Genomic DNA, 12877 nt, shown 5'->3' with positions numbered 1-12877 from the left:
TAGTTACAAGTGCAGAATAAAATTTATGATCTTCTTCGATATCGAAAATAATTATGATCGAGTTTTTTCTGTGCAATTGGGAAGAAAGACGTGGTAATAAATATGTGTTTATATTGTTCGTTAGAATTATGGAAAGTTTGCATTGCGTAGGAGGGCGTCCATAACATAAGAAGTCGGTAAAGTTCGAGTTTTCATATTCTGTACAAAGACGTCATTGAAACAATTGTTTCGTTGGCAGCAGTTTTTTCTTTTTTATTTCTTCTATTTTTTCACAATTTTCAACTTTTTTGTAAACAAATCAACAAACATCTTTCATCTTTACATATACCTACCTACTTGCAACCATCTGAGTAATTCAATAAAGAGGGGAAGTTTTTGTATGTTTGCGTGTAGGAGAAAATTAACAGATTTTTAGAATGTAAAATTTCTGAACGAGTGAAATCATTATCATACTTGAGCCATAAAATAATAAAAATGAATTTATGAACTTTTCTTCTGGATTCCTACAACAACCACTTTTGTTGTGTTGCGTTATCACGATATCACGAACAGTGCATTTGGAGAGCTATAGAGAAATTGTCTTTGCTTGTTGCATATATGAGTATTCACGTTCATACGATTCACGTATTGTTTCTTTTTCCTTTCAAATTTATTTCATGTGGAAGACATTTTGGGTCTGATGACGTATAAAGTGCACGTTTTTACTACGTTATTAACGCAGGTTCTGCGTCATGAGGAAAATTGCCATCTCCGTCACCTTTACCTTTCATAACATTTTCTTTTGCAAGTTTTTTTACCACTGTGACTGTGACGTAGTAGTTCTTAGATATTAATACCTGTTTTTTTTTCAGGTCTTTTCGGTTCTGTGTGTGTTGTAGTTGCTAACACTAAACTTATTTACTATTGCACATCATACTATCTATATCCACCATATTGAATCTAAGTGTTTTAAGATTTTACGTATCAATTTACACGTGTCTTGCAAATAAAATATCTTATTTATTTTATCTTTAAATCAGTCATGATAAATACTTTGACATTAACTGTTTTCACACATTTTGGGGTGATAATGGGTTGTAATCTGGTTACAAGTTTATAACCCAAATCACCCATTTTTAAACACGCGGATTAAAGAGGGGATAATTTAACCCGCACCCCGGGGATTCGCTTCCGTGGGAATTTCGGGATAAAAAGTACACTATGTGTTATTCCAGGTTATATTCTATCCGTGTACCAAATTTCATAACAATCGGTCCAGTAGATTTTGCCTGAAAGAGTAACAAACATACATAGGTACACACATCCTCACGAACTTTCGAATTTATAATAGGATAGGATTGTACATATTACCCAGTTCGATAATACCGAAAAGACTTGATTCGTATTTTTGAAATAACTTTATTGAAAATTAAGATTAAGGTGACTGCAACATCGAATTTCCATACATTTTGTTTCCAGACTTTACGACAAATGTGGTTAGTTTTTCTCATAATACAATTGTTTTTCCAATACCTATGGACTTATGGTGGTCGCCTTCTTTATTTTTTTTATCGTAACGAAATAAAATAGAATGTCTGAGAAAATAATAGTTAATTAAATAATTCTTTCCGAACACGAGCGGTGGTCTAGTCATGTATATGCTATGTATGCTATAAATTAATTGCTGCACCATATAAATCTGGTCGTGGGCGAACCAGCCCTAGGGTGATCCGTAGGAGCTGCCTTTGTGACGTGACTCATTGCCATTGTACGGACCCCTTTATTATAGTGGAGTACAGTAAATAAAACTAATATAATATGTGCACCTAGACCATAGGACAAATTACGCAACCTACCCTGGGTAACTGTGTCATACGCGTAATATCACCGCATCAACTCCCTCACTATTTTCCTGAACTAATTTTCTACACATACTAGGCTATGATTGCGGCTTTCTTAAAGTCCTTATTTCGAACGATTTTCAGTGCTCATGTCAATTCATGTGGCAATTAAATTCGAATACCGTTGAACCAATTAAAGTTTGATTTGATCGACTTATTTATGATCACTCGGATCATAAATCGTACAAGTCGATTTGACTGCTTACTTATTGTAATTTTATCTAAGCTTCTGAATATATTTATTCATTCTCTTCGGCTACTATCGGAGTTCGGCAATAGTGTGTACAAGCCATTACTGGCAAATCATGGAGCCAAATAAAAGGAAAGCCAGGAAACCTGTGCTCACCAAATTGCCGCATGCATCACGATGCAAGAATGTGAGGAATCCTGCGCTTGAGTCGGGAGGTTTGTCTTCTCTGGCAGTGAATCATCTGAGACACGTACGGTCAACAGCGCGTCAAACTACACATATTCCTTGCAATTTCGCCACTATTACCATCGCAAATAACTATCTTACTGTAACTACTTTCTTACTGTTTACTTCTAATTAAGTGTTTCATTGCTTGCTAATGACAGATAGCTTAAATTTAACATATCAAACGCAATATTCACAGATATTGGATAGGGCTAACTGGGCAATCACATCAGGCAAATTTATCTAGCAGTTAAGTTTATCTTATCTGTCAGATGACAATATCATATTTTATCAGAAAGTGGTGAAACAGGATCGAAAGAGAATTAAAAAAAACCTTTATGCCTTTTGGTTTGTCCGTATTTCTTTGAATCATGATCATGACATGAAAGCTGAAAATGAGCTCAACGATGAAGGGATTTTCTTTGAATAGCAAAATATTTGCATATTGCTAGAGATACATATCGGAAAATCTTATACCGGAAAATCTTATATAATATCAATTGATAAACAAACTGCGTCATTATGTGATGTGTCACATACACGTTTCATATTTATCATAATAATAAGTATATAATTATCATTGGATATTATACCTTAATGCTTTAATCATAAGGTGGAAAGAGTACGCGGATGTAAAAGTAATTTAGTCAGGTTTGACTTTAGTGATTTCCCTATTTATTCCGCAGTATCAAGGGAAATACATTAGTTATGGAAATAAGGAATTTGAAAACCAATCAAGAACAATTCGTCTCATCAGAGACCGGATTTGGGCAGTGCGATGGGTGCTCATAATTTTTTTTTGTAAATTTGATTCACCATAGGCGTAGCCGGGCTCAGGGAAAAACAAATGATAGCGCAAACAGGGGGATTCCCTGTGAGATGAAACAAAATTCCAGCGAATCAAGTCTTCACCAAAAACATTACTTCTAATCATAATTAGCGCCCCGTAATAATACACCTCAATCAGGAATCACACGATCTTTTGGTGAAAACCCTTCCGGTTGTTTTTCCATTGATCGCGTTCATACGCGTCTAGTTCGAAGAGGTCCAGGGAGACCAAGGAAGAGTTAATGCAAGCCGATTAGAAAAGAGAACCGTAAAGAGAAGGCAGGCGTTGTTGATCTTAAAAGCAAAGCCGTGAGGTGTGGCTTATACTCCACGGACAAGAGTACTCTCTCAAATAAGAAGAAGAAGAAGCTAACAAAAGTAACTTCATACGGGCATTATGGCCTACGGCTTCAGAACTAATTTTATGTCCGATGTAAATGTTCACGTTTGCAATCGTAAACCACAAGAAATGGCGGGAGACATTGGCGAGATGCGTTCTCGATTACATTCGAGGCATTGAGTTCGAAGTGCTATAAAATTAATTGCTTTCTTCCAAAGGTTGCCATTTGAGTAATGCAATAAATATTACATGTGGCCGATTTCAATTCAGCTAACGTCTCTCGTTATCATTGTATATATCGCATCTGGTTAAATCAGCCATTTAATTGGAAGGCTCGATTTAATGACTACAGGACAACTAGCCAAGTTGTTGAGTTAGTGTTAAAAGGGATAAGTACAGGAATAGAAAATTCTGCTTTTATTTTTTTTTATCAAAGGAAGGACTTCACAGCGAAATGTTTGATTTGAATAGGATTTATTTTTCTGATTTTTCATTCAACAATAACATATACTAAAATAGTTAATAGTTAAATACTTATGTAAAAATCGGATGCATATGAAAAGCAAAATATAAATAACCCACTAAAATTTACGTCAACGGTAGCTTCATATATTTTCTTAGGTATGATTCCCAGGTAGTCGGCGGGTTCTCTGGTCCAGTTACAAATCCAATGCTTTGGTCTTCATTCCCACGGCAATATTTGTAAGCAAATATGGTGATGTTTTAGTATGAGAGCTTCTGTGACGTCATCTCTGGGTCCCATAGCGGAGGCCGTCAATTGGGGACGCGCGAGCAAATATAAAGGGGTGAAAAATATTTCTGTTAGTCATACAAGATTTTGTTTGTCTATAGATATAATCGAGTCTCGCCTGTTTCTTATAAGAGACGTGTCATTTTTTCGTTATTCCGTGAATTACAGTAAATATATCTTGCGAAATCACGTCTTTTCTTTGTCTTATGACTTAGACAGAACCGCCACAGTCGCAAAGTTTGTAGGCTACATTCTGATGAGTAGGTTTATTAGAGGAATTGTGATTCTGAAACAACCTGCGCAACCTAACACAGGTTGCAGCGAGCCCATTTGCATATGAGAAGAATCCTCAGTTTATAGCCCGTTCCCTTGATCGACTTTTACTATTGCGTGAGATGAGAAATTATGGTATATTCATAGTATATGGTATATATATTCAACATTTTATTCCATGCTCAATACTGCGTTCTTTTCTCGCAGACCAGCACGAAAATTTAGGTACCCACCACTAAAACTAATTTTTCGTAAGTAGTTGATTCTGCATAGTATTCCTGGTAAAGCTAGGCAATTTGCCACAATTTAAAATGTATCTTAACTGTTAGGACATATATGATAATCTACCTATCCATAAGAAATTCCAGATGTTGATCAAATATAAAATAGTAACTCCGCATACTTTACCACGTAATAGACTTACAAAATATTAATGTAGTATTTCAAAGTTTTTTGAAAAATGGTGCAATCACATTCTTTATTCATAGGATGTGATGTCAAATCATGACGTCTCGTCTAACCTCGGCGCGTATTGCTCATATCCCGGGTTTGTCTGCAAACTTGTGAAAGACGTTGCTCGTTCTGTGGTTTTATGGTGCAACCGAGTTAAGGTAATCATTTAAAATTGCAGTTTAGTAGCAAGGCAGTTTTATTCTTGTTTTTATAAATTAAATTATTCAAAGATCTTTAAGTAACAATTTTATTCGTACGCCGCGGTATTTTTTCCTTATCCTCATACTTACATTTAGAAGAAGAGAGAATAGAAAAGAAGTCCCCCTGTCGCTTGTAGATTTGCCTTAATATTAACATGTTAGAGTATTCTATTTGTTTGTTAGTTACCTCTTCCTCTATATACAGTGCTACTTGCGTTACCAACCAGTCTTTTTGAATTACATGCATTATTTCGTTAGGAGAAGTAGTCATTGATGGAAACAGAACCCCAGAAAAAAGCACTGGTTTCGTGGAAAAGTCGTCGTTTTCGAGGCTTGTGAAGTCGTACTTAGCTAAAAGTTAGTTGTCTATAAAATATGACAATTGTTATTTTCAAATGAACAATCTAAGATAAACCTTCAATATTTTGGTAATAAATAAGTCTGAAGAAATTCGCTATCACCTTGTACTGCAAATATTTATCGTCATTTTATGTTTCCTGGTCAGTTTTATTATCCTGTTTACCTCAGTAGTAATAAACAATCTTAAAATAAATTTCAAGGTGCTAGGCGCATTGAAAGAGACAAAGTTTGTTTGTCTGCGCGCTTTATAAGACAAGGTGAGTACTTGGTAAGGTCGTCCTTAAAATATTAAGTGTTGGTAGGACTGAATGTTTATCCTACAGAAATACTTTTTGCAATGGCACCGTTGTACTTTACATTACAGTGAATATCAAGAAAAATAACTACCTATATCTACGTATACAGAATGTGTGGAATTATTTATTAGCTACTACTATCTGCGCCAAGGGGCTTCGCTCCCGTGGGAATTTGGGATAAATGTGTGTCCCTATGTGTTATTCTGGGTTATGTTCTACCCATGTACCAAATTTCATAACAATCGGTCCAGTAGATTCCCCTCAGCTTATGTCAAGCGGCGCCAAATACCATAGAGCATCTATTTTTATTGTCTTTTCTTCATCTCTGAATCTCTGCCGTTGCATGTATTTTATTTGCGGATGCAGCATAATAAGTTCGTCATAGACTGTTGGTAGAAAGATAGCAGGTATTTTATGGCTATTTCATAATATATTGTGCCAAAGTGCAATGTTGTCAATTACCTTTATTGCGCAAAATTAACTTTTATAGATAATACAGGTGTAGGTACGTATCCAAGAAACTCTAAGCGCAAAATTTTTCAAGAATTTATCTCCAACTATATGTTGCCCGGGACTTCGCTCCAATGGGAATTTTGAGATAAAATATATTAATAGCCTATATTAATCCTGGATAATGTACCTTTCTAATGGTGAAAGAATTTTTGAAATCAGTTTGGTAGTTTCGTATATTTCCCGCCTCAAATATACAAACTCACAAACGCTTACCTCTTTATAATAATAGTATGGATAAGAGAGCCTAAAAATTCACCAAAACGTCCTAGAAACATTTGTTTCGATTTGTATAGTCGTTAGGCAATACATTTCAGCTACGCAATGTTTCATAACAGTGAAATTCATAACGACTCGCAATGCCAAGAGCCAACGGGCGACTGTCAAGGTCCTCAGTTGCTTCAATGGTGCAGTGCATAAAGTGCACGCGTAATTATTAAAAAAAAAACTTACGTTTTTATGCACAGTAGCGCTCTCTATCTACTTTATAAAGCGCCAATGACTATCAGACTTTTCGACCAATTCTACGGGAATCGTGTACTTTCGGAAGTACCCTATATGTTAATCCAAGGTATCAGCTATCTCAGTACCAAATTTCATAAAAATTTTCCCAGCCGTTTAAGCGTGAAGAAGTAACAAACATACTCACAAACTTTCGCCTTTACGATATTAGTGGGATTTAGTTTATACTTCATTACTTTTTTATTTCCAGTCAGTCCTATTGGAGCCATTCCTAAAATAATTCAATTAAAATTATTATTACTAAAATCTCGCTTATGCGATCGTCTCTCTCGTGATAATTATAATATTTTTTATGTTTTCAACCTTTTATGTCATTGAAATAAAATTACGATTATGACCTACATAATATTAAATACTATACATTAAAATGGCTTCGAACTACCAATTGCAATCAATTTGTTGCGAATATTTAACATTGCGTAACTCGTTAATTTGACATGATTTTCATATTTTTCGTTCGGTTTGCGCAATTTTTTTATTACACACCAACAGTACAGTTTCCTAGGCGCTTGTGAATCAGATTGGTCATGTTTTACAAGTTTAAACAGATTTTTGAAACAGTTCAATTTTACCAGTGTACCTATACCTACGTATAATTTAATGCATGGATTAAAGACATATTAATGGATTTAAGCCAATTGGAGATGGTTCTTGTCTTGGGCTAAAGATAATAACAACAAAGTAAATCAATGTTGCGCAATAGGAATAGCATATACCTAATTATACTTCGGTTTGTTGCGCAATTCTGTGGCGTAGTTTACATACGGTAATTAATTTGTTTATGTGACAACACGTACATAACAGCCCACATCAATATTATTCCAGATATGAAACTTTGCATTTAACCCATATTTTAGTTTATGGTTTACTAGCGACCCGCCCCGGCTTCGCACGGGTGCAATATATGCATGTTACTTATAAACCTTCCTGGAATCACTCTATCTATTAAAAATACCCGCATCAAAATCCGTTGTATACATAGGGATCGACAGCGGGTAGCGACTTTGTTTTATACTTTGTAGTGATTGACATCCGTCACACAAATAATGCTTTTAGAAAAAAGCAATGACGTCAATGCAACAGTCGGGTGACGAAATTTTAATAAGTTTTCGTTGCTAGTACTTGCAGCTAAACATATTTCGAAAGTGTACCTAAGATTCGACTTTAAATGTTCTCAAATCAGTTTCATACTTATACCTGAAACTTCTCAACTACAGGTCGTTTCTAAGTTCTTTTGACCATTACGCCAGCCCAATCTAAAACAAAGTAAATAACATATTTTAATTCACATAAAACCGTCTAAATTCATTCTGATAGTCGTCCAGTTTTCCTTGGTGCATATGCAGTTGAGTCGGCTGTGCTGACCTTAGAATGCAACACCAGCTGATGCAAGCCGGCCATTTTGCAAAATGTCGCTCTTGGATTGGGAAACCTGAAATCATAGCTGAATCATAGGTTATAATAATAACAAGTACTTATTTATTATGATTTGAATGTGTAGATGATGAATTATTATCAGAAATATTTTTTGATTTAAATAAGAAGACCTGAAATTCAGAACTCGGATTTCGGATAAGCAAAGTGAGTTGTTGGCGTGGCGTGAACGCGTGAATGATTGAATATGAATTCCGAATAGCTCCACTGAACACTTTAGAAAACGAGCAGTGAGTTTCATTATCCATAAAACCTAAATATCTATCCAACAAAATTTTACTTTTATATCTAAGTGACGGCATGGAGATTGTTTTTCAGTGCTTGATTTTCTGTAGTAATAAATATTTTGGAGCAATAAACTTACGCACGTGACAATATCCACGACAAATGTGTTATTTAAAACTGTTAATAGATATTTTACCTAAGTATTAAGTTTCTTTTATCACCTAGGAACGCAGAGTTTTTAGCTGACATTCTAGGCTTATTTATGTCTGCATTATAATTTTGGTCCTACCAATTTAGTTTGCGACTCACCTTAGCCTCAATTCTTAGTTTTGAAAGGTAACTAACTCGATAGGTAAATCATTAATATTTACTTTATCCAATTACTGAATTTATTTAAGACGTATATTTGAATTATTTCCCACTTAGTAGCTGTTTATGTAATAATTATTTTTTCTCACACTTCTAATGTTTCAGAGAAAATTTTTAAATATTTTTATTTATCACTTATCTACCTATTAAGTTTTAAAACAGAAAGCCAATAAGTTAGATACGGAGTTCAACCATATTGTACGAAGTATCTATTTAAATTACGAACGTAAATGTGAGTACATATTTTAATTAATTATTATTTTTTACATCACATATGTCCAATGGATTCATTCCATTGTTCTCGAATACAAATAAATGGCGAATCATCGATGGCCAAAAGTCATTCCCATTTTCAAATTAACCCCAAGACAAAGTAATCCGTCGGTAAAGTTCGGTCTGTTCTTTGGAATAATTAGGGACAAGAACCAGGGTTTTGGCATTTAAAAATGGCGCGTAGATGAACGTAATGCATTATCATTTGATAAGAAATAATGTGCCTTTGATTTTCTTTGTTTGAGCATTATTATTAAAAATAATAAATAATAACATCCTTACATATTATAAAAAGTCCTCCTGTCGCATCTCTCATTCTATATGTATAACCGCGATAAACTCAAAAACTACGGGACATATTTTCGTACGATTTTCACCAATATATTTATAATTTGATTTTTGAGGAAAACTAGGTGTTTCATGATGGTTTTTAACCAAGCGAAGTCAGGGCTGGCCGCTAGAGAGGAGATAAAAGTGAAGCAGATCTATGGGCACTCTAGTAGGACACGCCATTAAGCCGGTGGAACCGTTCATCGTTCAGGAGTTTCAGGCCAACGCCCACACGTCTCGTTGCGCACAATATCAAATAAACTCTGCTCCGCTGAATAGATGGCTATGACGTCATGACTCACCTTTGGACTTGAGAATTGGCTCGATCGTTATTGGTTCGTTATCCCAACTCAACTAATTTATTTATTAATTTATTAACTAAATTTATTAATAAAATTAATTAATTTAATTATATAAAATTAAACTAAATTATTAGTAATAACGTTTTAATTATATTCTTCGTACTTACTGATACTACGGATAAAGATAAGTAAATGCATATTATATATTAGGACAAATCACACAGATTGAGCTAGTCCCAAAGGAAGTTCGAGACTTGAGTTATGGGATACTAACTCCACGATAGGTAGTATATTTAATAACAAATATATGTCATTAAAACTTAACAAGTTTTTTACAAAAATTACATTTTTGCCACAAGCTTTTACCGCCTGTCAAAATTGTTAAACCGTTGACGAGTTCCCTCATTGGGAGCCGATCATGGTTGCACCCGTCTTGCCTTGACTTGCGTGTTGCCGGTCATGCATGTCATGGAATCTGAAGCGTCGTGGGAAATTTCAACTTAGTAGAACAACTGGGAATAGGAGACATCTCACTTTGCATAATTTGATTACAGACTGACAAGCAAACATCGGGGACAGGTGAAACTAAATAAAAGCTTGTAAATAAAAAACGTAAGTTTTTTTTTTTTAAATAATTACAACAAATGATGGACCTCGAGTAACATCGCTGTGCAGCTAGGAAGTAGACATTTACGTCCTATATGTTTGCAGCTTCATATGAAGAACATTTTACTACGTGTACATCAGCCAGTTTCTCGCAAAGTTACCATTATTGTATACATCAAGTTATTCGCCATGAACCTCTATGGCGCGGTAATAGCGGCGAGTTTGCAATGAATTTGTGTAGGCTGATGTGCTGTTGACTGTACGTAGGTAGGAGTAATTAAACGTCAATATTTCGCAATGTTTTGAGGAAAACTTATTGTTGATATGATGAGCTACATTACACCACGCGTGGGAAAATGTTTATAGTTTGGTATATAGATATCGACCGCCGGTGAACGCAGTTATTGTTATCATTGTCATGGCGCGGTTGGTGATAAATCGTGTAACATTTTTGCATTTGACACATTTACGTTGGGTAATGCACAAAATTACAAAAAATATAGGACATACTTACATTGCATTCTCTACCAACTCCACATTTTCTTAATAACCTCATCCTTTTTGTTTTTATCGATTTTGGGCTTTAATGAACTACCTAATTGTCGAATATTCGCTAGACAAAGAGATCACAAGAAAATATTTTATTGAGAAATACGCATACCTAAACATCTACAAGACACATGAACATTTTAAATATCGAGATGTTTGAGTACTCACTCTTCTCTTTGTCATTATTCACTGCTTCGTCACTGTCTCGGGAATCGAACGGGTTACCAGACGATGACGAACCAATAGGTATGAGCTCACGGGGCAACGACCACTGATGCTTGAAAAACCGTTGTTTGATACATCACTTGTTAAGTAATGGAATGCTTCGAATGTGTGTAGTAATTGAATTATTTCAGGCGGAATAGTACCATGAATGAATAAGTACCTACTTAAGTAGAAATAGATTGTCTTGAGTCTTGATATCGACATAATATCGACATAAATTGAGGAGAGATTTAATTTTTAATCAAGAAAAACGTTAACAGGCATACAAAAGAAAAGGGAGACCAAGATAAAGAAGGACTGGCTGTATAAGATTATTAAAAATTTACGAGTGGACGCGAGTATGACGGGATATTGCGCCGACCGAAAATGATGGAAAGGTAAATAAGGTGAGGTAACGGATAGTACATACCATAGATATATTTCTTTTACCCATGAAATGATCAAAATAAATCATTTAGGTCTTTCTAGGTTTTGATAGGTACACGTATTATGCCGAATCTCAAACTATGGTATTTAAAACCAATTTGGTGGAGTATAGGTAACCGTGCTGTATTCGATCGTAATAAAATCAAAGAGCGTAGGTATATCGCTTAAAGAATCCCAAATTCCCAGAGAGAGTGGACGTCAGACAGGTGGCAGGTTGGAATATCATCCAAGGCCAAGTCTACAATATTTAATGGTTACTTTTTTACGCGAAACCTGGGCTGTGGGGATTCACAGCTCCGAATGTAACGGAAAGTTGAGAAAGAGAGCCATCATACCTAACTGCCACAAATTAGATACTTATTCAATATAATCTATTACATTATGAACCTCCTCAAAACCGCTCAAAGGACTTCATAACTTCATAACTTGGAACCTCACATGAACTTGACATGACATTGTGACCAGCCGCAGCCGAGTCGATTGTTAATAACTAACTCACACATTGCACGAGTATGCAAACTATTATTTAATTTGCCATTTTTGTACACTCCGGCAGAAAAGTTTTTGGAATCAAATAATATGGTACTTACATAGTCTAAGTGAGACAGGTTTTCAACAGCTTGAAAAGTAGAAAGAAAGAATATTGTACACCTTTAATATGCGTAACATTGGATCCTGCATGCAACTTACTCGTATCTATATAATTTCAACTTGATTATGATCTTAAAAGCACCTGATATTATTATAAAAAATATTAATTTTTCTGCCCGACTGTCCTCAAAAGCTGGCCAGTTCAATCCAAGGCTAACCAGCACGAACTAGGCACTGCGACATGCCCTTAATAGCAGAGGATTTAGCAATAAGCTCTATTCCGATCCCTTTACTATGCATTTATTATCGTAGTCCAAAAACAGATCCAAATAATCCTGTCCAACGTAATTTAAATTCAAATTCAAATCATTTATTCAGAAATTAGACCTTCACAGGCACTTTTTCTCGTCAATCTTTATATTTATAGTTATTTATCACAAGCTACAAACTACTGGCATTTCGGAACGACCACTGCTGAGAAGAAATGCCGAAAGAAACTCATTTGAACAGTGTTGGTCCCTATCATGCCAGATTGGCTTACCATTATTGTTCCTTACAATGTTTTTTTTTTCTTTCTAATAATATATAAAAGACCGGTGCCCACGACTACGTAAAGCGTGACTTTTTAGAAGAACGAATAAGGTAGGTATGTGCATTGTCCAAAATATGCAATAATATGAAAGAATAATTATTGCTACTTTCCAAGTGGAGTTTATACT

General features: G+C 35.1%; 1 long non-coding RNA gene across 1 annotated transcript; it reads right to left on the bottom strand.

Annotated features, from left to right (window-relative positions):
* Nucleotides 1-8099: 8099 nt before the first annotated feature.
* On the bottom strand, nucleotides 8100-9692 carry LOC128671402 (uncharacterized). The gene is made up of 2 exons (XR_008404845.1): nucleotides 9412-9692; nucleotides 8100-8260 (listed from the first exon to the last, which is right to left on the bottom strand). It is a non-coding gene; the product is annotated as an uncharacterized LOC128671402 (long non-coding RNA).
* Nucleotides 9693-12877: the final 3185 nt, after the last annotated feature.

The sequence above is a fragment of the Plodia interpunctella genome, chromosome 1 (genome assembly GCF_027563975.2).
Source record: "Plodia interpunctella isolate USDA-ARS_2022_Savannah chromosome 1, ilPloInte3.2, whole genome shotgun sequence".
NCBI lineage: Eukaryota > Metazoa > Arthropoda > Insecta > Lepidoptera > Pyralidae > Plodia > Plodia interpunctella.
This window is presented reverse-complemented; position numbering and strand designations above follow the sequence as displayed.